General features: G+C 39.3%; 2 long non-coding RNA genes across 2 annotated transcripts; one reads left to right on the forward strand and one right to left on the reverse strand.

Annotated features, from left to right (window-relative positions):
• Positions 1–2,288: 2,288 nt before the first annotated feature.
• LOC118494713 lies at positions 2,289–14,301 on the forward strand. Its single transcript, XR_004896872.1, has 3 exons — positions 2,289–2,383; positions 4,635–4,638; positions 14,290–14,301. It is a non-coding gene; the product is annotated as an uncharacterized LOC118494713 (long non-coding RNA).
• On the reverse strand, positions 7,302–27,585 carry LOC118494712. Its single transcript, XR_004896871.1, has 3 exons — positions 27,572–27,585; positions 27,423–27,429; positions 7,302–7,383 (listed from the first exon to the last, which is right to left on the reverse strand). It is a non-coding gene; the product is annotated as an uncharacterized LOC118494712 (long non-coding RNA).

Consider the following 27,585-nt stretch of genomic DNA (forward strand, 5'->3'; position numbering starts at 1 on the left):
GTACATATTAACAATGGAAATCAATTCTTACCAGTGTATCTTGATTGGGAATCAAATGAATGCAAAGAAAGTTACTTTATGAACTTTACTTTAAGATTTGTATTTGTTATACAACAAACTTATTTACCGTAAACAAAAGAAAAATGTGTGAATCTGTAATTATTGCACAATTCTTCCAAGTACCTAACTAAAAAACAAAAAATCCCTATCCTTACCAGAGTCAATATAGTGTTTAGTAACTCCTAAATAATTTTGATTACTCACTGACGTCCAGTGATCACCGGTTAATGAGACAGCGTTTGCACACCTTGCAGCAGTTCCAATTGGGCTGCTTTCTCAATTCAATTCAAAACTTTATTGCCATGTCAACATAGTTGATTGGAATTTATCTCTGTGTGGTACAGGCTGTGTATGCGTGAAAACTACTGTCCCCCTCGACGGCAATGAGACGGGTCAGAACATGCCAACCATAGTACGTCTTTAAGACCCGAGTCCTCTATGATGCTGACAGGTCTGCAGTGAGTTGCCACCCGTTTCACAAGAGCTGTAGTAATTTTTTTTGATTTGGTTTCATCCGCAGGTCGGCAAGTAGCACTCTCCAAAATAGTGCTTTGCCTGAGTGGGTAGCATGCTAGTGGGTAGCATCAACCTGAGTCATGTTAATTAGCTCGTAGGTGGTAGCTCAAGCTTGATGTGCTTCGGTGATATTTTAATTCGGCTTTACACAATGTGCATGGCTTTCAACTTGTCTACTGAGCCGTCCGGGAGTTTTGGAAAATAAAAAGAGCCATTCAGAACTGTGTTGTTGCTGTCTTTCTCCATCATGCCTGCAGCCTGCAGCAGGAGGAAGTATTGCAGCTTGATGATAAGTAACAGTGTGGCAAAGGGTCAAAATAGTAGCCTGTTAGGCACGACGTGAAGCCGAGTGAAGTGTAAAATAAATTAATAAATGGCGGCATGCGATTAAAAAAAAATGAATGCGTTATGCTCGGCCCTTAATCGCATCGTGATTAGTGTTAATGCTGACAGCCCTAATATATATATATATATATATATATATATATATATATATATATATATATATATATATATATATATATATATGTGTGTGTGTGTTACTGAAGCCATTTTCTGCTATGAATTCTGGACAATGTCATGTGGCCGGTTGTTTATTTGGTCATAAACAACAGAGTCTCTTGCCGTACCTTGAATTTGTCCAACGATTTCGGTCAGCCCTTACCAACAGAAGTTCCTGAATCTCGTCCTCTCTCTAGTTAGACATTTTAGTTGGCATCTTTGTGGAAATGACCCTTTTTTTCACCCTCGGACGTTTGCATTCATCCGGTTTCGCGCCAGCTGCATGACAGAAAAGTCATCAACACGCCCACTCACACTCAATTACCTGCTCTATTCACACCAGTGTTTCCTCTATGTTGATACCTGCCACGGTAAAATTTCTGCCGCCAGGGTATCAGAAATAGGGCAGACGCACAACAGGGTTTCCGATATGTACACCGCGCACCGTCGCTCCTTCAGCTGTTTATGAAAAGTCATAAAGTCGTAATTACACGACTCTGCAGAGCCGTGTGCTCTACTGAACTCAAGCAAACTGTCATCCGCTCTCTCTCCCCTTAGAGTGAGCAACTGGAACAATGACAGGACGTCATCACTCGCGAAGTCATGGCAACCAAATAAACAATAGGGCGAGTACACCATGAATTTATTAACAGAACTGGATACAGCGTTCGGCGGGAAGCCCCGCTCATTCCAATGAGAGTGCTCAAAAGTGCATAAAGTGCTTGTACTAGGGAGTTGGCAGGGTAAAGTATGTTTAATGTCCGGTCCTACTGATTTGGACATTTGGGTTCTCACATACAGCTCCTCCAGGTAATGCAGACCTGCCAACATGTACGCATTTTTTGTACTCGGCACGCATTTTGACCCTTAAGTACGCTTGTACGATTTGCTGCTCTCTAAGTACGCATTTTGTTGCATCTTTCATTTCGCCGGTTTTAGTTTCTATGCAATCTATATGACGTTGATTCTGCCGCTGAGCCACAGCATGTAAGTGGAGTGAAAAGCTTTCGGCCAATCATAGCACTGCATTTTAACCCTCCGCCCACCTGCCCCTCCTAGCCAAATGCTTTTCACGTTTAATTAAATTCAGTGCCTCAAGCAAGCTAGGCTGGCCGGATAACTGTAGGCTTGTATGCCATGGCTGAACCGCCACAAAAAAAGGTTCGGAAACCACAGCGATTTCTTGACAGCTATCGGGAGAGATGGCCTTGAATCCACATGTCCAGGCTACCTCATCACGCGTTCTGCACCGTGTGCAAGACAGACATCGATATCAGTCACGAAGGGACAACAGGTAACGAACACAGTCCCACACTCAAATACTGAGTCGGGTATGGCTGCAGCATGGAGACCTCCCGTCTCATGCCTACCATGCCTGCTAACTTAACCGTGACTTAATTTAGAAAATAATTCATGATTTCGTAGGATATTCTGAACATCTGAATTTACCGTTGTATTCTGAACATCTGAATGTACCGTTGTATTCTGAACATCTGAATGTACCGTTGTATTCTGAACATCTGAATTTACCGTTGGACATGCCAATGCATGAGACAGGAGGAGCATGAGACAGGAGGTCTCCAGGCTGCAGCCATACGCCTTCTTGCAAATACACCCCGCCCACCCCCCGAAACATAATGATATTAAAAATAAAAGGATGATAAGAAAAAAACGTTCATAGTGTCAATAGGCTAGCCTGTCACACCCGCCACCCTTCCCATTAGCTGGGGGCAGTTAGAAAAGTGGTGGAATGGCTAGAAAACTAGAAGGTTTTAGACAGGCCAGGTGCTGATTAACGTAAGATAAAGGTAACAGTTAGGCTATTTTTTAGCCTACTTGAATTTATGAACATAAATAATGACCTTGACATCATAACGATAGTTACGTTATTGTAACTCCAGATTCTATGAGTATAAGCGTAGCCCTCTAAGCCACGCTATTGGGTTTATCCCTTCGCACATGCGCAGTCGTGAAGATTTTCTTTCCCGCCCTTGCGTACCGCTCGGGCTTCAACTACGTCTGCAAATACTGTATATAAACAGAGTGGACCCGTTGCTCTGCTCCCAACATAAGCTTTTTCTTCAGCTAATGTAACCGGAGCAGGTGGCCCGAATCTTAGAGGGCTACGCATATATAGAATCTAGAGTTACAATAACGTAACTATCGTTCTATTTCGTATAGGCTTCGCCCTCTAAGCCACGCTATTGGGTTAGGGCAAAGCTGATGTAGTCAATGCCACCTGCCACCCAGAGCCCACAAGTGGAACATAGACTAAACTTTTTTTTTTTTTTTTTTTCGCTCTGTCTCTCTCTCATGCACTGACAGGAGACTGTATCAGATAAGCCGTTATCTTGATAGCGGAGCCTGCCATGGTAATGACTCGGCCTTGCTGGCTGTAAAGCCCAAGCCGTGAGTGCAGGCATGCATGATTGGTGAGGGTAGTACATGATTGATAATTACGGGACGCCCGTGTTCCTCCCAGCCACCCAGAGTGGGGGGGGGAGGGCCCCAGGCAGTACACATGCAGCGGCACATATCATGATTGTAGGCGTGCATGGTAGTGAGAGAGGATGTATCAGGATCGGTAATAACGAGGACACTGCGGTACACCCAGCACTCAATGCAGGTGGCGTGAGGAAGCAGGAAAACACACATGCAGGGCGCATAATCTGTGATTGTAGGCGTGCATGATAGTAACAAAATAGATATACATATATGTATATATATACATATATGTATAGAGGGCGAAGCCTATACGAAATAGAACTGGGAGTCCAGCTGTTACGAGCTCAGTTAATGATGCATAGCATACAGTAGGGCTATTTGCTAGGCCAATGTGATGGCAACTGACATAATGCAATGTCACCCATGTCAACCTTTGAAAAGCCTATCTGAAAATATCTGACCCATGTTATTTCTTAGCCTATAATCGTGTCTCTGCCAGGCTTCAATCTTGTGTTTTTTTAGTAGTTGCTTTAGGCCTATTTAAAGTTGCTTTATGAGTAAATCATTACTTAGACTACTTCAGTAATCAGAAGAAGGCTATGTGTTAACCTGGTCTTAGTCTCATCCTTAACACAGAAGTACTTAGGCCTATGTATTAGCTCTCTCTGCCTCCTATTGGCTAGACTAACACATATATGGGCACAAAATTGGACAGGATATAAGAAGACATTTGTGTAGTTTCAGGACACCTACAGCCATCATCCACTCCATTCTTCTACACAGTAATAATAATGTATTGTAATCTAGGAGGTAGTGATGAGCCAAACAATGTATTTGAATATAAATTACATATATATAGTATTCCTTTGAAGTGTGTGTGTGTGTGTGTGTGTGTGTGTGTGTGTGTGTGTGTGTGTGTAAAACGTAATTCATAATATTTGTAACAATATGCAGGAATATGACCTACTCATAGTAGCCTATCATAATCTACCCCCTCTCCACCTACATTTTCAGATTGCAGACGCCATGTGTCTATTATGTATTATGGTGTGAGGATCCTCTACTAGTGTTGCATACACCACTGTAACGATCATATGCATTGCCGTGTGGAGGTGTGTTGCGCAGAAGGGCTCCCTCAGATATCATTAGCTGCTGTGCTGTGATGAAGAAGCAGGAATCAGATCATGTAATCCCCTCCTGAGACACTATTAATTAATAAGAGCTTTGCTAAAGAGGCCCTCCCCCACTTAGGCCCTCTGTGCTTTCTTGCAAGAAATCGATTTGTGTCTCTCCTGCTGCCAATGTGTCTGGCGGACATCTTTCACAGTACAACCCTAACGCCATGAGCAGTCTATGTGTCTGCCGCTAAACCATGCAGGGCCAGATGACACCTTCAAAGCCAGCGATCAAATTTTCTGCATGGTCTCTGCTTTCTGCTGGACTTGCAAGGCATTGGGATGCTGGTTGGAAAATTGGTTTCTTGGCTCACCATGCAAGTTAGTCTAATACGTATTAAGTTATAAGATGTTGTAGATAGATTTTTCTTACAAAGAATGAAGTACGTCATGGCGAGGACAACTGATTACGAGGTCGTCGAGGCTCTGAGGTGTAGGACTTGAAACCTCAGAAGGAGCAGAAGGTTACACATTACAAGGGTTGCATGTTTGCCAAAACAGTGATAACTTCCTTCAGGAAAACCAATTTTCCCTTGAGACCTGATAAACCCCTCTCTCTCTACAGTTTCTACCAAGATCCAACACTCCCCTTAATCAGCCAAACCTAGTCATTGCCAAAGGATTCAGCTACTGTTGGTAATAAAATCTCAGTTTACCAAGAAATGACTCATAGAAAAATAAAAATAGAGCCTATTCAAGAAAATATGACATCTAAAAACTTGCAAATAGTTAGTTTCAAAGCTATTTATATTGATTATGGCTGGGGATAGAGCAATTCAATCCAATTATTTCCTTTACTGTAGCATACTGTATCAATGCAGGTGAAGCTGCACTATCAATAATTGATGCACTAATGCAACAAATGCATCATTACAGCTCTAGGTGACACACAAGCAAAGACTTCAGAGGAATGTCACATATTTTCCTTTTTACAGCAAAATACAAAAGAGCAACAAATGCATTCCACCCTCACACAAGCTGTTTGACTAATCTGTGTTACTTTAGCTCTAAGTCAGTGAGTACAAAGAGCACACCCTGCAGAGAGATGTGTCAATACAGTGTTGTGCACATTGTGTTTCATCTTTTTGATCAATTTCATTGGAGATCAACTAAAGAGTGACATTGTAGGCTTCAGTTTTTCAGAACAAATATCTTACAACAAGACATTTAAAAAGAGAAATAAAGTCTAACATGAAGTTCTGTTTGCCCTTAATTCTACACTAAGCCTTTATGACAAGATTAGGATCTGGGAACGTAAAAGGCTACACAATCAACCTAATACAGTGTATTTCAAAGTTGTCTCATTTTTTAGGATGGTTAAAAGAGTACTGTATTTAAGTACACTACAAAGGTGTTTACACTGGCACAATTACCTTCAGTTCAACACATAACATACCTATACCATAACATAGTTGCAGCCTCAAAAATATTAAAAATATCAATGTTTTACTGGTAGTAAACATCTGTATTAAACACTTGCATGACTCAAAATGTGTTCATAAGGTGTTATTCTCCAGCTTTATATTGGATTTTGACAGAAAATAGATTTTTGTCGATGCTAAGGAACAGTGACAAGAGCACATACAGCTGGCAAACACAGCAGGAGTAGTTTCTAAAGTAGCTGGAGTCTGTCTGCTGGACAGCTTGGTATTATTGACTTCAGCTGACTGTTAAACTGATTGATTTAGCCTGCTGCTGAACAGATCAATATTTAAGATACTGGTGTGTTACTGTAAATTTAAGCAACAAACACATTTGGTTCACTCACTTGAAGCTAATTTACCTGTTAAGATATAGCTTGACATTTTAGGTCTGCCCATTAAAGTGATGGATATGCCATCACAAAAAAAATTACTTAAATTTACTATAAGTAAAATAAAATAAGTTACGAATTAACCCCGACAGGGTGATCAGGACCCCAACGCGAAGCGAAGGGGTCTTGAATCACCCTGTCTGGGTTGTATTGACTATAACAACTGCCTCACTCTACATTATCCCGCTTATTACATGGCTACTTACCAAATAAATTAATAATTTGACACAAAATATTGATTTAAAAAGGAGTTTATTGAGTTAAATACGATTGTATTGCTTCCGCTAAAGAAAATAGTCCGTTCCGTCTCTACAGTTGGAATCCTGCGTCCATAGCAACATAAACTCTGCAGCTGTTTAATGCAACCCTCCGTCTATTACTCAACACCACAGTATCTCCCCCTCCTGCAGTGAATACATTTCTGGCAAAAGCCACCAGTCCGGTCCGGGCACACTGATCACCCTGTCTGGGTTGTATTCACTATAACATCCGCCTCACTCTACATTATCCCGCTTATTACATGGCTACTTACCAAATAAATTAATAATTTGACACAAAATATTGATTTAAAAATGAGCTTATTGAGTTAAATACGATTGTATTGCTTCCGCTAAAGAAAATAGTCCGTTCCGTCTCTACGGTTGGAATCCTGCGTCCATAGCAACGTAAACTCTGCAGCTGTTTAATGCAACCCTCCGTCTATTCCTCAACAGCACAGTATCTCCTAGTGGTGTCAACAATAATTGATTCGGCGATGCATCGCAATGCGGGGCATACACGATTCAGCATCAATGCGGCAAAGTGCCATAATCGATTATGTCACGGTTTATTTTCTGGCCTTGAGTGGACAATAAAGTTGTGAAGTTTCAATTACTTCCGGGGGCATAACAACAACAATCAAGATGGCTGAGGCGGAGGGAGATGACCGCAATAGACGGGTAATTAAAAACGCACCCAAAGCTTGGAAAGCGGACATCTGGGCACATTTCGGATTTTATGAAGTTAATGGGAAACTAGACAAGACTTACGCGGTGTGTAAAACCTGCCACACTAAAATCAAGCACGTTGGCAATACAACTAACTTCACGAACCATGTTGATTGTTGGCATCCTGAGTTGGCTTCAACAACAACAACACAAAAAGTCGACACATCCCAGCCAAGAATTGACGAGTCGCTAGCTCAACGTTGCCACACAACTCCGAGAGAGCAAAGAGGATCACACGATCGGTGGCATGTTTCATGGAGAAGGATCTACGACCATATTCTGTGGTAGAAAATGCAGGGTTTCGCCACATGCTTAAAACAATTGAGCCCCGGTATAAGCTACCGACAAGAGCTACCTTCACTGATTCTGCGCTTAAAAAAAAACACAGGTTGTGCACCAAAATACAACAAACCACATTCCAGCCAATCACCGACAAGATGGTTGGGGGAGGGGGTGGGGGTTAGTGACAGTTAGTCAGTTAGTCATGACAGTTACGGAAACATGGGGGGAGGGGCGAGCTTGCTCGGTTTTGTTTGGTATTTACTTGGAACGTCAACAGAAGTGACGTCATGCAGGAACGCATAGTGCACCTTTAATCACTGAGGGAATTGACACAACGTTAGCTGAAGCGTTGTAGTGAGCAAGCGGGCTATTGGCTGCTATAATTCACATTAAACTGAACAGTTCCGTTGACGGTGACCTGAGACACGGTGAATGGCTTCTTTGGGAATATTTATGTTGACATTTATGTCCTCATTCATCTTGTTTCCTTTTTGCACAGCCGCTGCAGTTGACACACCTGTAACGTTAAACGTGTTACAATGTAAGCTAACTAATTAGCGTTGTTGTCCGTACGGCTGAAGTTACTGCATAGCGATCAGAGACCGTATATAAAGATGTAGCGATAGACGCTCACTAGATCTGCTGTCATTGCTTGAATTGGAGGACAGAAGTTGATCCACGTTTCCCCACTTTTTGCCACAGCTGATAAATTATCTGGACTTCTTTCAAACGGATTGATAGCTGTCCTCCAGTGTGAACAGAACTGCGTCCATGGCAACGCTCTGCTATGCATTGCAACAGTGTGTTATACTTAGCAACGGTCTGTTATCAAGAAATAACAGAATACGGAATGCCTTAGAATTCAACCAAGCCATGTAATAATATAAGAAAGAATTAGTCACACTCTTATGGACAACATTCCGGTTTTTTGACAAGGTTTACCTCTCACTAATCTTACACATGTGACCTAAAAGTAGCATTCTTCATTTAACACTAATAAAGTAGAGGACTGATCAAGGGCGTAAATCCCAGGGGGGTCGGGACCCCTCCCATCTAAGGGTTGTCCCCCCCTAGAAATATCATTAAAACAATGCTGTGTATTGTAAATAACATAATAATGTATACTTAAAATATCTGTGTAAGCAGTGAAACAATACAAACCCCAAAAAATGCTTTTTAAGTTTAGAAACATTTTGAGTCCCCCCTCCCTTGCCTCACAGTGATTTGGTCCACTGCATGCTGTAGGAATATCCAGAAGTTAAAGCCCGAGCAAGAACAATCTTTGCTGAGTTTAGTCGGTGGCCATGATGTTGTGGCCCTCCTCCCCACGGGGTTTGGGAAAAGTTTGATTTTCCAGCTTGCTCCGTTAGTGGTGAAGGAGTTGGCTAATGCTAACGCTAGCGATGCTAATGCTAAATATAAGCCGATAGTTGTTGTCGGTCTCCCCTCTTGTTGCACATGCGCATGACATATGTCACAACCAAACGTTAGCGATTGGTTATGGCAGATCCAGAGTGGCTCTGGGCAGATCCAATAGTTTTAAACTTCAACAGAGTACCCGCCTTCAAGGAAGTTAACACTTGTCAATGGAGAGAGGCCAGACTCTCTGTACAAATGAAATGTACGAGAGTCTGGTAGGACCAGGCTAGTAAGTAGGCGGTTCAAGGCTATTTTATTCACATTAAACATCGGATTAAGTTTTTCTTTTCTCAAATAGAAATTATGCTGAGTAATTAATGAATTAGTCATGACAAAAAAGTTCGCTATGTTAGTGTAATATAATGTAACGTTACCTAGCTTATAGCTTGTTGGATAGAAATGCACCCACTACAACTAACGTTACCACGGCGATAAACCTAACGTGTGTGAACTGATATTAGGGTTAATATTGAAGATCTACAGTTGTGTTTTGCTCAATATGAAATTAAGTAGCTGATCAGTTAAATATATATCCTCTGTCCCAGAAGAAACCTAATATTTATGTGGAGGACGCAAGATCATTTTATAATTATAATATGACCGCGTGGTGAACCTATGAACCTATAACTCATATTTAGACATCTGACGTTAAAGATTTGTGTTGTTGTTAAAAATGACAGAGAAAAGAAAAACAGACATAAGATCCTTTTTCAGTAGGCCTACACCAAAACGCCAAGTAAATACAATAAGTCCTCATATCAAGACAATTTGGTAACATCTTTATAAGAATGGATGCTTATGGAAATACTAACGTCACTATGTCACAGGCAAAGGAGACAGAAAGACCTGAGGAACAGGGAGACCAGGGACAGTCAGGTGTAGAGTCTCAGGTAAGTGTGTTGAGCTTAGTTCATATTTTTGGAGGTGTGTGGCTGTCAGGGTGAGCAGATGAGCTTTACCAGTGGCTCACTAATTTACATTATGATCAGCTAATTTAACAAGTGAACAAAAGCATTGTATTTCTTTTATATGGGGACACTTTTTCAAAATAAGTCATTATGTTTTAAGGTATTTTTGTGGCTTGATTATAAACAACTTAAAAATAAATACATGGTTTTAAAGAAGAATCAAGGTCAGGTCAATTTAGTCAGCTTTTTTATTGAATCAAGAGAAACACTGAAAAGAAGGATAATGGTACAGTCTCCATGCTACACTAATGATGGTATTAAGGCTTTCCTCTGTGAACACATGTCCTCTACGAGTATAATTGTGGCTGTATTATTTGTGTCCCCTTCAAAAATTGCTCTTCAGAAATTTTATGTTTATCGTCCCCCCCTACTGTTAGATCAGATTTACGCCCATGGAACTGATGGAAGGGTAGAATTAGGGGAGCGGGTTGTATTTTGTATTTTATTATACTTGTGTTTTTTATGTTCATTGTGCATTTATTTATTAATGTTATTCTACATATGTTCATGAGCATGTTGAGTTTTAAGCGCATATGCAGTATATGCTGGTTGTATGTACTCAATATATATATATATATATATATATATATATATATATATATATATATGTGTGTGTATCAACATGCTAAAAAAAACACATTTGAAAGAAAGATATCCTGTATATTGTAGTTTTACAGCATGGTCCCTTCAGATTTTACCAGGGGTTAAGTCTCTACCGTCCTACATCCTAGCCCTGCTGTAAAAGGGCAAATATTTGCATAATTAAATTAGCATGACAAGTGGAGGCTGTTTAATGTGCTTTCAGTGTGAATTGTTCTGAAATTTGGAGGAATACAGAACAAAACACAAAATAGGACCATAGCTAGGTGTAAAAAGGAAGAGGCTTCCAGTATCTTCATAGGAAACGTGATGCGTCAGTGACTAATAATATCCATATTTGACAATTACAATCAGTAATTGCCAGTCAGCACTTTGTATTTTGGAGGATGCAGCTGTCAGTTTATCATTGACACTGTTAACATTTGTCACCCAACAGCACAATAATTTGTTCTTATTGTCGAAATCTAGCAGGTGTATCGGTGTCACCACTGATCCCATTTTAATTAATCAAGCGATGGCTGGCTCATCTTTACAGCCTTGTTTAACCTTTTAGAAGTTACACTGATTTGTCCTCATGCGGATGCTATAACCAAAAGGTCAAATTTCAAACTTTGAAAGTGGTATCTCAAGCAAAAGTTTGGGTGCTGTTTTGTCTGGTTTTGTAAAGAAACTGCCTTCAGTGGCAGAGTTTGCTATATGGCCATAACTGTTACTTCACTGGTCCAGTTTTTAGGAAAGTTGAAGTAAATGTTTTTTTGGGACTGATGGGCCGATCAGTCTGAATTTATTAATTTCACTCCAATTTGTGCATTATTTCCCTGATGCGTCAGTTGTGTGTGGTTCTACAAATGTTGAATTATATCCTTTACAGCCCCCTCTTCAATCTACTGTATGATACAGTGCACACAATATGCTGTAATGTTAAATTACAGCTGCAAAATACAATATCACATTTGCTTTTCCACAGTATTACATTTGAAATATGGAACTTCCTAAATGCCTGCACTTATTAAACATCGTTACACTAATGAACATGTGCATTCAAGCTACATTAGATGAAACCTTAATGATCCTCGTGGGTATGTGCAGGAATTCTTTTTGCATTATTATAGAGTGAATAATTATATAATTTTGATGCTATGGTGTTCCATTAAGATTTGTTATTTTTAATACCACAGCGCAGCTTCAAGGGGACCAAGCCAACCTTGAAGAAAATAGCAGCACTTCAAGTTTGGACATTCAAATATTAGATATCATATAAGGGGCAAAGTGAATGTAGAAGATAGCTATCTCTGAGGAGGTTCTGTGGAATGAAGTAATCTAAATGCATTTCTGCTCTGACACAGCACACTTTGAGCAGGGCCTACATTTGGTTTATAGAAATGTTGCAGTTGCCAGAATGATCAATAACCCCATTAACACAACCAAAGGAAAACACACACTCAATCTACCTTTAGGGGGCTCCTCTAAAGGGGAGAGTCTGGGAATTTAAATGGATTAATGTGCCCACTTAATGTGGATGTGCCTGTGTATGAGAGCACACACGGCTTAGTATGTAAAAGTATTGACATCTAAATCAAAAAATTCAACCACATATACATGTACATATTATTGTTATGACGGATGAACATTTGTCCAAAACATCAGAGAAAAATTTTCACAGAGCAGCTCACTGGTATACAGTAGCACAGCAGCAGTCTTATGCAAGATAATTTGCTCTTCTTAAATTTCCAAAGATATCATTTCTTCATTAGCATATTATAGTCTGGTATTATACAGTATGACAACAGCATGTTGTGGTCCAGGGAGAAGTCTCAAGAAGTCCTACAGCATAAAAGTTACTGAGCAGGTGGCTGCTTAGCTCAGTTGGTAGAGCAGGCGCACATGTACAGAGATTTGTTCCTCGATGCAGAAGGTCCAGGGTTCTTATCCGACCTGTGACGGTTTTCCTGCATGTCTCTCCCCTTTCAAAATCTCAGCTTTCCTGTCCAATAAAGTTACAAAAAAAAAAGTTACTGAGCAGGGATACAGAAAACCGACCAAAGGAACCCGAGGAAAATGAGACAGTAAAATCACACTCTTATACTAAAAGTTAACTTCTACGTAAACACTAATTATCTTGTTAAATTCCAGTTTAGGGGGGGGGGTAACGTTAAGAATGGCCGCTGTTCTGACTCGGGTGCCTGGGTCTGTTTCCTGATGGTTCAGTAAACTGCCGTTAGCATCCTTAGCACCAGAGTTAAGTGCTGACCGGTTTTGGATTGCTGTAATGATAGTGGCTGGCTGCTAGCTGGCTGGGGGCTGACTGTGGATGTGTTCCTGGGCCGGGGCTGTTGTCAGCTCTCATCCCAACTGAAGCCTTGCAGCACCGGGAGTGAGGCAGACAGACAGGGGTGTGCTAGCTGGCTAAATTACCATCAGTCATCTATCTATACAGTTAACTTTACTGATGAATTTGTGGGTTAGCCCAGAGTTGTTAACCATGGTCAAAACAATCATACTAAAAATAACTGAGCGTGTTGAACAATGTCATAATCTTATGTTACTCACCAAGAATTAGCTAACGTTATAGACCAAGCATTAGCATTAGCTACTTGTCAACCAGCACCTTTATAGTAGGCACCAAAGCACTTGTCCTCTTCGGTCCCCCTACAGGTTGGAAGCTGAATTGTCCATTACTGTTATCATTACCATTATTCTTATGTCTCGTTCGAACGAGTTAATGAACCACTGAAACGATTTTGGAAACATTATTTTAAGGTACAAAAGAAACTTTGATGTTGGATCGATCGATATTGAAATAAATCAATATCAATAAATAAGGTCTCTGCTGTATTACTGTGTTGCAAAGTGGCAAGTAATCAATGACAAAACGATGCCATGTAGCAGAAAAAAAGTTGTATTACGTTTACTGAGTAGGCTATAACTCTCCTCCAACCCCAAAAGAATCAAAGTTTGTGTCGAATCATGGGTCAAAAATCGTGATACGAACCGAATCGTGGGTTTGGTTTATCGTTACAGCCCTAGTATTTTTTTTTAACAGCCATTAAGTTCAGTAGTGCTAAAACGATTAGTTGATAAATAGATATTCCAGACAATTAATCAACAATTTTGATATATTAATCTTTTAACAATAGTACAAGTCTACATCAGTGCCAGCAGCTCTGTGAGGCTGTTCTCAGGCACAGCGGTGGTTTAAGTTAAATGCTAACATCAGCATGCTAACATGGTCACAATTACAATGCTAACATGGCAGATGAAATTCAGTTACACCATCTTAAATTACCCGTTACAATAGCATGCTAATTGGAGCTGAACACAAAGTACAGCAGAGGGTGATAGAATAGCATTAATTCTGCAGAAATTGGATCATAAACCAAAGTATTGGACAAATGAAAATGTTGACCTCAAGTCATTAGGATTCATCCTGTGGGGATCATGAATTTCTGTATTTCATGGCAATCCATCCAAATGTTGACACAGATATAAGCTGCATTATTCACTATTTTCCTGACATTTTTCAGCATAAACAATTAATTAGTTAATTGAAAACACATTACAACACATTATCAATAATGAAAATGACCAGAGGTTGCAGCAACACCATTCAGCCACACAGCCAGGAGATAACGTCTGTATAAACAATGCAAATATCCCAAACAGGAAGCTTGCTGAACCCAGTTGAAAGAAAATGTTATTGCAGCAGGGCAGACTAATGGATTCCACAGATTGATATTTTAAAAGGAACAGAGCCACAACTGATTAATAGCACCCCTGCCTCCATCTATAGTGATGCTTATTAAAATATGAATTTCAAATGAATCAGAATTCAGAGCATTGTCCAACCAGCATCCAGCTGCAATGTCTTGTCACTGAAGCTTTTAGACACTGGTATCTCCTTGGCCAGAATGAGAAGTAGTAAAAACACCCTGACTGGGAATAAGAGTCAAAGATATGGCACAGAAGGCAAAGAGAGCAGTCCTTTTCCAAATGACTATAATGGATTTGTTACCATTCTGATTTACATTTAAATGAAAACCTTTTATCTGCTGGTCTGCCCGCTAATGAGCAAACCCTGCTTTGACAGATGTGACTTCTCTTCTCATCATGAATGGAGTGAACCAACGGTATAATGTCACACAGTGGATATACAATGCTTAGAAATTGCTTTAAAATAATTTCATAAAGATAAAAATTAACTTGTTATATTATTGTCCTCTATGCATCCGAAAAGCTGGTAAATAGAGGTGGAAGGGAAACTGAGGGCAAACAGGAGTAGATCAGAAAAGGTGGGATCTTAGCTGAAGGTGTAGTTTCTGAGCCTAAATGTGTTTTGCATGCATGCTACCTGTGTGTGTGTGTGTGTGTGTGTGTGTGTGTGTGTGTGTGTGTGTGTGCACACTTAGCATTGGTTTTAGACTTCAAAGGAAAGAAAATGTGAAGCCTCTTTGTGAGAGTCTCCCAGTATCTTTGGGATACTTTTCAAGTAGTGTGTTGCTGATACAGCCCAAACTGTTGGGAATAACTTAAATAAATAACTGTTTGATTAATGAGATGATCTGATGTTTTTTGTGTTTTGTCCTTTTTAATTTCAGATGTGCTGTATTATGATTAGACACAATTTGTGTTTTCCTGTTGTTAGGATCAGGTAAGAGAGACAGAGTAGTTCTGAAGCACAGTCACACAAAGATAAAAACACACTGCATCCTGACTATAGCGGTTGCTCACCTCTCCAGTAATCTGTGAAAAAGGTTTTCATGTTGTTAATAATTTACATTCAATTTCCCTCAACTTTTAAGTTTTTGCAATCAATGTAATTACAGACAAAAGAACAGCTAATGGGAAAAACGAAATTCATCAATGTAACATGTTCACTTTAACTTTAAATATCCAGCCACACAGTACAAATGCATTATTGCTACTTTTTTCATGACCTGTTTGAATGCTTTTCATAAAAGACTCACACCAAATCATAGACAGAAGGCTGTTAACAAAGACGCTGTACCTTGCCAGTTTTATTTGTTTAAAAAACACTGTTGGCTACTACCCATCTAGCCTCTTAAATGTGTTTATGCTTGTGGGTGTGTGTAAGAGATTAAAAAAGTAAAGACATGTGATTTCCAGTTTGCCAAACAAGCAACCATCTGGCAAAGCCATTTTAGTCATGATTTAGGACAAACATAGCCCTGTATGTGTTCATAGAATACGGCAAACAGACAAAAGTTGAGTGTTTCTTACCTTTAGGTGGTTGTCAGTTACAGCTGTTTGTTTTTTTAAATGTGATGGGTTTTTTTCTCCTTTTTTTAACATGCTATAAATTGTTATAGCTCAACATTTCACAGGTGTGGGTTTATTTTTAATTTGCACTTGCTGTAACAACATTTCAATTGTCACTTCTTTTTTTTAAGATTATGTTTTTGGGCATTTTCAGCCTTTATTTTGATAAGACAGCAGAAGACATGAAAGGGGAGAGAGAGGGGGAATGACATGCAGCAAAGGGCCGCAGGTCAGAGTCGAACCCGGGCCCGCTGCATCAAGGAGTAAGCCTCTATATATGGGCGCCCGCTCTACCAACTGAGCTATCCGGGCGCCCTCAAATGTCACTCTTTAAGAAGATATCACAATAGTACCAAAAAACAACAATCAAACTGCAGCATAACAGATGTTATGGGAAGAAAGAAAAAAACAAACAATTTGTTTAAAACCTTATGGAAATGGAATATAAGTGATTACCATGATAAAAAAAATAAAAAACTGGTACATAACTGCTGATGTAATGAAGCTTCATTTTCACATTAACTCAAGAAATCAATCAAAACTTGTGATGCTAATAGGAAATAATGACTTAGCTGATGGACCAATTGAAGCAGAAAATAATCTTACACTGCGGTAAGTTCGAGGTGCTCCACCAAATACTGAGTCATGTAGGTGCATGAAAAGAAATTAATAACATTAGCAAACTTGTATCATCCTTCAATTTCCAAACAGAAGAAAAATCATAAAAACAATAGAGGTGACAAATGTAGAAACATGACTGCTCATTACAGAAAACTGCAATATGCTGTAGTTGGTATAATAGCCTTTATAAAGTACACCAGCACCTGCTTCTTTCATTCTTCAACCTCATCCTACCTTACAAAGACATACAGCACATAATATTGCCTAGGACTGTAACATATTCCCAATGACTTTTTTTTTTTGCAGATCCACCACATAAAACACTATCTTGTATCTTGACAAAAGGCATACAATCTATATAGGGAGGATCCATTATAAGAGAGTGTATGCATCATTGCCACCAGAGACTGGGTTCCCAGCTGAAGTGCTTCACCACTGACACACCTTTACTTGTCATTTAGCCAAAGGGCTTCTACCGAGGACATGGAGTATGACTTCCAATTAGTTTTCGGGAGATTTATTCATTCAACTGTTTAGGAAAGAATGTGTTAAAAGAATGTTAACGGAGTAATGGGTTTTAAATGACTGCCACGCTGCAATGCTACATATAGCATAATATGATCTCTGATGAGTTTTGTATGACCCCCTAATGTAAATGGTGAGTTTAATGCTTCTTTTGGCTGATGTTTTTTTCTTTTAATGAAACTAAACACAATGTATTAACTCATATTTTATGTAGGCTGTTTATTCTTTTTGTTGTATTAATAAATATCTAAATCTCATATGTCATGTGCCAGTGTACGTTTCCATCGTCTCAACCATGCATAGAACATATTGTTACATCACATACAAACAAATAGATACATTTATTTGAAGGGGGGACAAAAAACAAAAGTGCAGCAAACCGTTCCACAAGTACTGTGTTTGTGTGTGTGTGTGTGTGTGTGTGTGTGTGTGTGTGTGTGTGTGTGTGTGTGTGTGTGTGTGTGTGTGTGTGTGTGTGTCAGGCAGCTGTGTAGGAGAGGAGACTCAAGGTGAAGATACTGTATTCAAATATTGGAGGAGGAGTATGTTGAGGTTATTCAAGAATCTGATAGTTTGGAGTTGGTTGATCTGTCATTACACTGCCTGATAAATAACAGGAAAGGTGATGGGCCTGTATTTTCTGTACAACCAATGAAGACTACTTCAGAAGGGCTGGCAGAAAAAAATGAGCCTAAAAGTTTAAAGTACTTGCAATGTTTGTGATATTAACACAGACTCAAATGACCCACTGTAAAAGTAAAAGGGTCGATCAACAAACACCGCTGAAAACCAACACTCAATTCTGCAGCTCAGTGCAACTACTCACTACAACTCACTTTCAGCAACTTTTAGCTCATTGAAAAGATAAGACTTCCCTGAGATGGACAACAGTGGTCTTGACTACAGCCCTTTTTACAGCTTATTCAACGAGGGTACATTTCCAGGATAATTGCCTGGCATCCGGCACGGGAGTCCCTCACATTCCGCTCTCTGTGAGTTGGCGTTCTTAAACTCTGAGTCTGTTTGCTTCGGGAAACAACAACAACCTTCGAGCTAGCAAGCTACACGCTGAAAATGGTAGGTTTAGAAGAACATTTAGATCGTGCAACTAACCCATTTTTTTTTCCTATCCCAGAATGTATCTGTGGTGTAGCCAGACCTTCCTCCACAGTGCTGTGAAGATAAGTCTGGCAATGCTGCGGTCGAAAAGTAAAAAAATTACCTCCTAAATCGTTTTCCTAACCACTTTTCCTTAACTCTGATGATAAATGTCATGAGGTCAAAGACAGATGTGAAGGAGAATTCAAAAGGAATTAGGAAAAGACTAACGCGGTGCGAGGAGAATCCGACTGGCCTTACACTCGGCTGCGTAATCTTGTGACGGCTGATGTTATTGACGTGGGTCTGCCGGTGAAACAAGCGCATCTACTTTTCCCCGTGCATTCTAAATGTGATGTTTCATGCAGGCTTAATAAACGTGGACAAGCCGGTGGAAAATATTACTTCATCACCATTTTATTTCCCTTCTTATTCTGCAATAATGATATTGTTTCATGTGAAACGTTCACTGCATGTCATTAAGTTATTATAAAGGGTGAGGCTATTTGCACCCATGGTACAATTAGCAGTGTATGCTATTCATACCCTGGTGCAATTAGAAGTGAATGCTATTCGTACCCCGGTGCACACAGCATGGTGTTCTATTACAGTTTTTCTCAATTGCTAAAAAACAAATTTTTGAAAATTGCTCCATTTTCTGAAAACATTAAACACAAAACCTCATCTTCAAGCACTATTTACAAAACCTCTGACTCCTCTCGCAAAATGAAACTTTCGCCTCAAAACAGTTTTACCTGTGTTCAAAATTAAACACTGCTCTCAAATCATAAACAAAGTGATCAAAATGATATACACTATCAAGCAGTCATTAAACAATACACCAAAAAATAGAAAACACATTATTCAAAACATATAGTTCTCAGGGAGAAGTACATTTTTTATCTCAAAACAAATTTCATATTTTTCCGTCATTGTTTTTAGATGAACGAAAACATGTTCTATCATAGTAGCTCTAAAATTGATCAGAAATTACTGTTCTGCTTTGCTCTTTGCAATTTTTGTTGTTCTTCCTCCTCCTTGTACCCCTATTTTTACAGTACTGTACCCTGCATCTCACAAACTTGTCCTTTGTCTCTGTGATACTGTAATTCTTGTAATTCTTTGTTGATATAAACCTGCAACCAGTCAAACTCTAATGAGCAGTCAGTACTGTTACAGTAACAAATGTAAAGCACAATGTCCAGGGCCATACAATTTGTTCATTGTACAGTATACAGCCTACAATGCACTGTACTACAGTATACAATACTAAAAGGGATAAAAATCAAAGGAGTAAACATGTGATCAATGTGCTTCTTCTTGTCTTTGGGCTGGGTCAGGCCAGAGCACTTCGTCGACATCACAAGCAATATTGTCCCTCCTGAGGCAACAGGGGAAGAAGCCTCTTGTGTGCCGTAACCAGCCCTGACACCTTACATACTCACTCGTCCTCTCACATCGTTTCATCTATCCATTCTCAGACTTTCTCCTTCCCAACTTCAACAACCTGTTTGCTCTCTGAACTGGCTTATATTGGTTGTCACATCATTTGAAACAAGTAAAATCAATTTTGAGTGGTTGTGTTCAATCAATGACATGTGTTCTCTATTTGTATTTGATTGTTGCCACTTGTGACCGTACTCCCAGGGGCCCAGCAGCAGCTGATCACATATTTGTGACCGTAAAATCTCACACTTGTCCTGATCTGATGCTTATCAAAGTGCGTGGGTTTATTTACCAGCTGTACAGTAATTTAGTTTTTAACAGTTTAACAGCTGTATCGCCATGTATGGGCTACTATTAGGCTAATGCGTGGTCATGCGGTAGCTTGATCAAAGGCAGGCTAGTTGCAAGGGTTGTTTTCTGTAGAGGAGCCGGTTACAGCTGCGCAGAGACACGCATTTCACCCCATAACTAGTCATATAATCACAATATTGAAGCTTGTATCGAATATGTATCTTTTTTTTTTTTAAACCATGTATTTATTGAAATTTTTGTACATTGTACGGACAAAAACAGTACAAGGCACATAACATAAAACAGAAAAAAGACCAAGGATCAAATGTAGTAGCTGTAGTATCCACAGTCATAAGTCTGTACATCCATAGGTGTATGCTTACAAGAAAAACATACCGCCGTTGTTTATCTCAGCACCGTACAGTACAGATGGCACACTACAGGCATTAAGAGAATGTTACATTATTTATAAAAAATAAATAAATAAAAAAAAACGCTTGGTCCAGCTAGTTATCACTCCGACCATCCACATCCATACTATTATTCTCAAGAAAATGAAATGATGAAATAAGCCATGAGGGGCAAACAGTTAACTTGTTTCAGATGCTGCTCTTGGCTATAAATAAACCGCTGTCTGGTGTGCTCTGTAACTTTGGATTCAGCGATCTATTCATCACAGTTCTGTAGAGACACACTCACTGTATTTTTTAAGCGTTGGAGAGGAAAGTTCTCGCATTAAATGGTTTATTACCACTCAAACTGTGCCATAAAGTACATTATCATTATTAGGCCTATTAGATGTGTTGCAGTGTCTCACAGAAAATAAAATGCAGGCTGTGCACGGTGCATACAGTATTATGGCGCTACAGCGCACCTTATTTTGATTATGAACGGTGCAATGGTGATGAGTCGCTTTAAATTTTGCTGCCGCAAGGACTTGTGGAACGGCATTATTTATTTTCCTTTCGTAAAGGATGGTCCAGTGTATCCTATTCTAAAGGAGGTCACAAAGTAAGCAATGAAGCACATTTCCTTATCACTTTGACAATTCGAACGGCTCTGATCATGGCAGCCACTTAACTACTTCTGGGTCATTTTACTCCGTCAGGAACCTTCCTAAGCAAAATTGACTATTTGACTGCAGCCTATGTCATTAAAGGTAAGTGGAGTCAATACAAAAAAAAAAGTGTTTCTGACATCCGTGGTTGAACATATCTGAAATGCCTCGTTCAGCCTGAGATATGCTCATTTAGAACTTGCACATGTAGTGCTGTTCCAATGTTCAAATTACATGCATTCAATCCAAACATATCCGTCCATATACATTTAATGAATACATTTTTACACTCCGAGACTGTCAGTACATATGGTTCCATGACGTGTGTGTGTGTGTGTGTGTGTGTGTTACGTGTAGGTTGGTTTGTTGGTTGCATTTCTGACTCGTGATGTTGAGGGCTGCTTTGCTGCTTTGGAAGTGGGCGATTTCAATGTGTACATAAACACACAGCATTGCTCATTTGTAGCATGACCGAAGGCTGTGACTGAGGAGCGTAATCAGTGTTACTAATATGTCCTGGCATGTGAACCTGAGAAGTGGAGAGTTTCCAGATACTTCCATAGCCTCCCAGTAAAAACTGCACTGCTGATGTAGTACTCCCAAATTTGTACATTTCCACCTGGACACAAATTCTATGAACTGTGTAAATGCACAACCCCTGAACAGAGCAAACAGTATATGCCAGAGAACACTAAATATTTATAGTAATAGGGAACCCCATTAATAGATTGTGGTTTGAGATTACAGAATTTCGTAACATAATATGAAGGATTTTGGAAACTGCCGAGCTCCAGAATGGTAGCAGTGGAGAATGCAACCTTCACACTGCAGAGTAACAATAAAAGAGGGCTGAATAGAAACTAATTTAAGATCAGGTCAGAGTATAAACAGCACACTAGGGAACGGTTTGGCGAAAGAATGTCCGTAGCAGATGTCAGGGTGTGTGTATTGTGGTATACAAGGATGGGTCAATGTCCAGAGTAATTGTAATTGTTTACTTAGTTTGTGGAACATTATTTTAGTTTAAGACTAGTTTAGACTGCATGCCTCACTGTAAATAAGAGTAGCATCCTCCAAAAAAACTTTTTTTGTCCAAATTTGGACATGATTAATTTTAACTTGCCTTCTCATGAATAAAATGTCACCACAAATACATTTCTGTACGAAACACAGAAATACTTCAATTAATCCTGTGTGTTAATGTATATACAGTACAGTGGGCCCTGTGTGACAGATTGTAAATTAGAATATTTTGCAGGGCATACAGAGAGGTGGAGCTGTTTGTTATACTTTAAAATAACCTTCTGATGAGAGTCATTGATGCAATCAACAGAAACCTACTGATTTTTGAGTTTGAGCTGCCACCACCTTGAAGATTTATGTAAAGTTAGAGTGCTGATCAACAAACTAACGCCAGCCTAGTGTTTGACTGGCAGCACTTGCATTTCTCTGCATATGAGGTTAATGTTTCCTCTCGCATCCCAAGCCGACTTGTGACTGACTGAGCTATTTGCCTATAATTTTTTCCCACATGGAAGAATTTCACCAGACATTGCAATATACTGTTCTGATTAATTATCTTGAAGCAAATTAAGATTTGATCAATCAATCACTGCCATCTGCTGAGCTAAGTTCTGATCAAGGTTATAGTTTTGCATTTTTCATTAGTTTTTATTTTTATTTTGTTTTGACTTTTTGTTTTCAAATTCAGTTTAGTTTTAATTAGTTTTTAAAGCGGGTTTGCTAGTTTAGTTTTTATTTTTTGAAAATGCTTAGTTTTAGTTTAGTTTTTATTAGTTTTAGTCTTTTTTGTAATATGGGTTATTTGTCGGGGGATTCAAAAAGGTCAGAAAAAGTACTGTGTAATAATAACTCAACAAAAACATCATACAATTTTAGAAATATGTATTCACAATGTATTCAACAATAACACCAGTACATAAAATGTAGCCTACATATGGTCATAAATATGTAAACAGTCTACACAAGCAGTAAGTGTGTAAGACGTGTTCCAGGAAAAAAACCTAAATAGCCAACACACTAAAGAAGACATACATGAACAGGTGTTTTGAACTTTGGTTCGAGTAAAGTGGGGAACTTTTTGAAGTCAATCGAGTCACAGTTTGTAGACATCCCAGTATCAATACACATATTAACCCACGCTTCCTCCCGCTTTTGGTGTTCCTGCGTATTTACTAACCAGCAGCTATCGGGTCGCCGGTGAAAGCCCTCCTACAGTGTTCTCTGTCCTGCTGTTGTCTCTGTCATGCTGCCTGGCCCTGTATCCATACATCCATGCCCGTAACGTTACCGGGGTTAGCTTCTGTTTCGGGGAAAGGGGGCTTTGCTTTCTCCTTTACCTTGTTAAGGTAAGCTAGGTTAGCCTCCTAGCTTGTGTGCGCTTCGCAAATGTACTTTTAAATTCGTGGGATTTTTCCCTGTAATAAATTGTTCACATATTTTACCACCTTCCACTGCAAGGCACTTGCTTTTATCTGACACAGTCATAATCAAAGAGGACTCTGCCGCTTTCTTCCGACTTTCGGTATCGCTATGATGCCAGGCGAGGGTCATGGACGTGTTGTGTTCAATTTGACGCGGAATGTCGGGATTTCTGGGTTCCCAGTCAGAAACTATACATCTCTACGGGAAATGTCATGGTCGGAAAGATATAACGTTATTTGCTCTATGAAAGACATCGACAAAGATGAAAACTAAGGACATTTACTCGATAATTTTATTTTATTTTAGTTAGTTTTGCAAACAGACATTACAGTTTTAGTTTAGTTATCGTTTTTTTGTAATGCCTCATTTTCATTTTTATTTCAGTTAACGACAATTTTTTTTCCCACCTAGTTTTCGTTATTTCGTTCGTTTTTGTTAACGATTATTACCTTGGTTCTGATGGCCTGTATTCTTGTAAGATCAATGTAGTTAGTGGATAGCCGTATAAACAATAGCATCACTCATCAAATACATGGCCGTTGCTGTGTAATAGTGACTTTGCTGTTTTTTTCCTCGTATTTCATGTAATATTCCATAAAAGTGACGTTATGGAAGCTGGTCTTCATATCAAGTGAGTTAGCTCATCTCTGCCCCTGCCTTTAAATTATTTAGAATGGTGTGGGATAAATGAGAATAATTACATACAGTAAACAAATGAGTTAGAAAAATGTCTTACTGCTACAGGCTTTTAAGATAAGCCTAAATGACTTCATCATTCAAACTCGTTTTTACACTTATTCTATGAAATTGATTGCACAAAGTAACTGCCTTTTGCTTCTCCACTCCATAAACTTTATGGACATGAAATGATGTTTGCTCTGAATTTTATAGTTTAAATTAGTTTATAAAAACTCTTATCAATAAAAAGCCATGAAATGTACCTTAATACATAGCAAATAATTTAGTGCTTCATTCGTTTTGCACTCGTTTTTTTAGTGCTTCAGTCATTTTAGACAATTCATTACATTTGGAGCTATGCAATGCATCACGTGTGACATCACGTCTGTGTTTACTAACTGTTTTAGGGTAAAGAATGAATGTTACAATTACAAATAAGTGCTAGGTAAAAATGTTTTTTTCTTTTTTACTATATTATACTGTATATTTTTTGTTAATGTTTATTATCATAACATTTCAAACAAAACTGCATATTCCTTTAGAAAAAAATGTATGTCTCAAAAGTCAACTTGTATAACAGTTAGGCCTAACTTTGCCAGACAACAATATGTATGAATTATTTGACCAGATGCCTTTTAAGCAAATGCAACATATGGCTCTCTTGACATGTTATCCACAGGGCAAGACCGCTAATGTAACATCTCAAGTTTCGTGCTGCAGTAATTGTTCTGAAAGTGTGCACGCTCACTGTGGCATTCTGTTGACATTGTTGATTCTGAGAGGGCCTCTTACTGGACTCCAGGGGTGGACACTGTGCCAGCAGCAGAAACCTGGGACCTGTATTGTGGCAGATGTGATGGAGAGCCAAGCTTTGTTCGAGTGTGCATCTGATCTGTGTCCGTGTGTGTGTGTCCGTGTGTCCGTGTGTGTGTGTGTGTGTGTGTGTGTGTGTGTGTGTGTGTGTGTGTGTGTGTGAGCCAGAGAGAGAGAGATGAAAGGGAGAAAGAGGGAGCGAGTGTGAGAGAGAGCTCAGAGGAATACTTAGTCATTATGGCTGTGTGGAAGGGTGAGGGTGTGACAGGGATGAATGTATCATTGCCTGCCCTTTGGTCAGCAGCCATCAGAAGTATAACAGATGGAACTGATGAACTGTTTCCATAGAGTTTGGACACTTTACAAGCTGTGGTGTACAATTATCTTTTATCCTGTGCTTACAGGGATGCATAATACTACGTTGTAACAAAGATAAAATTCTTCAAAACAGTTCGCCAATCATTTACAATTATCGTATTCTCATGAGAAACAAGCTCTCAGTAACCTTGACAAATGATGCATTTTGCCTCAGGCTAAGCAGTTAAATATATTCATTTTTCTTAGGGATGACATACGTAAACCTTCCCATTACACATGTGAGACTGGTGGTCTTTCATGGGATTGCATATTTTCCAGGGCGATCTATTAATCATGATTAGTTGTATGAGGAGCACAATCTGTGTGCTTAGAGGACAAGAGAAAAAAAAAAACAACACTAGGACAAATATTGGATCCCACAATGTGATGCTGTGTTGTACATTATTGTTCCATCTGTGTGATATTTTTTGTAGCTGGAACACATCCCCCCCCACACACACACACACACACACATACAGTTTAAGATGTAAAATCTAGGTCATTCACTAGAACACTATTGTACTGTTGTATTCTGTTGACTACACCAGAGCAAACAGATGGAAGATGAGGAGTTTGACACAATATCTAAAGACAGACCACTGAAAGAAACAACCACCATTACCTGCAGTAATACTACATAATTTGCTGACATATGATGCAAATGTATTATCATTGTTTTTGCAAACATCCAACATTCAGTAAGCATAAGTCCCACTTCTTTTTCTCCTTAGACAATGCTGGGTGACTTGCAGTTGAAGCGCTTTGAAGGCTTGGATAGGCATGAAATTATCAAGCACAAAACATGTATCCCTGTCTCCTAATACATTTATTGTACACTACTAAAAAAGAAAGTCTAATATGTTTTGAGTTAAAATTGCTGCATGTGTTTCCGACAAAGTTGTTCAAGTCCTTGAAGTGCTATGTTCTTTAGACTTAAAGTGATCATATTATACTCATTTTCAGATTCATAATTGTATTTACAGGTTGTACCAGAATAGGTTTACATGGTTTCATTTTCAAAAAACACCATATTTTTGTTGTACTACACATTGCTGCAGCTCCTCTTTTCACCCTGTGTGTTGAGCTCTCTGTTTTAGCTACTGAGTGAGACATCTCACTTCTGTACCATCTTTGTTGAGAGTCGCACATGCACAGTACCTAGGTAAGCACTGCTAGCTAATCAGAAGCAGAGTATGAGGGCGTGCCACGCTAGCAGCTAGGCGAGCATTATAACGTGTGTTACAAAGTGACACACGTTCGTCACGGAAGTAAAGGCTGGACTACAATAGAGCTGTTTGGAGCAGTTTGTGAACAGTGTTTTCTGTTGGAGATGGTAAGTCCCTTTGGGGTGGACTTTGGGCTTTTTCACTTTGTAAACCTATAACGTGCACAAAAAAGATATATAACACAATAAAGGAAAGGGAAAAAGCCAAAAAGCATAACATGAGCACTTTAACAGTGGCGAACACACCCGTGCTGAAACTGGGCTAGGCTTGAGAATTCCTCATTAATAAACTCACATTCAACTTCACATACTGGTGCATTTAGACTCTTGAGACCAGCTCTCGCATTTTAGATGGACAATATAAACCACCAGTTCTTGTTGGGTATCCTCATTTCTGGAAGCAATGCCCCTTTAAAGACAAATATTTCAAGCACATTGATTTTGTCTTAATCTTGTCCATCTTTTGTATTACACAAAGATAAGATACCCAGTACTTACACTCCTCATGTTTCCCGTGTATAAATGTATTGATTTTTGTAGCAACATAAAATACACAGAATAATGACCATTTCGCCTGATGGAGGAATATTGAACATATCATCTTTTCCTCTGACTTGTGCAGTAGCTTCTGACACTACAGCCTCTAAAAGGAAACACCATACCACTGCTTGCCTCCTTTTATTGCCATATGGCTACGCCAAACATTCAATAATGAGATTACATCCACCTGACCTCACCCTCACTGTCAAACAAACTTTTTGGTGTGGCATGTTTGGCGAAAGTGAGAAAGGCATGCTCTTAATTTGTTAATGCATTACAGAAACCTCTGGCCTCATTAGTCGGTCTCCAGACAGACAACAAACCTCACCTCCCAAGTTACAATCCATATTTGACAGATGGAGTGTGGCTGTCATCAAAGTTTCACAATGAGGCATTTTAAAGATGCAGTAGTTCTAGACCCTCAGCTCCAAACTCTGTCTGCTGCAT

Source organism: Sander lucioperca, chromosome 3 (genome assembly GCF_008315115.2).
Source record: "Sander lucioperca isolate FBNREF2018 chromosome 3, SLUC_FBN_1.2, whole genome shotgun sequence".
Taxonomy (NCBI): domain Eukaryota; kingdom Metazoa; phylum Chordata; class Actinopteri; order Perciformes; family Percidae; genus Sander; species Sander lucioperca.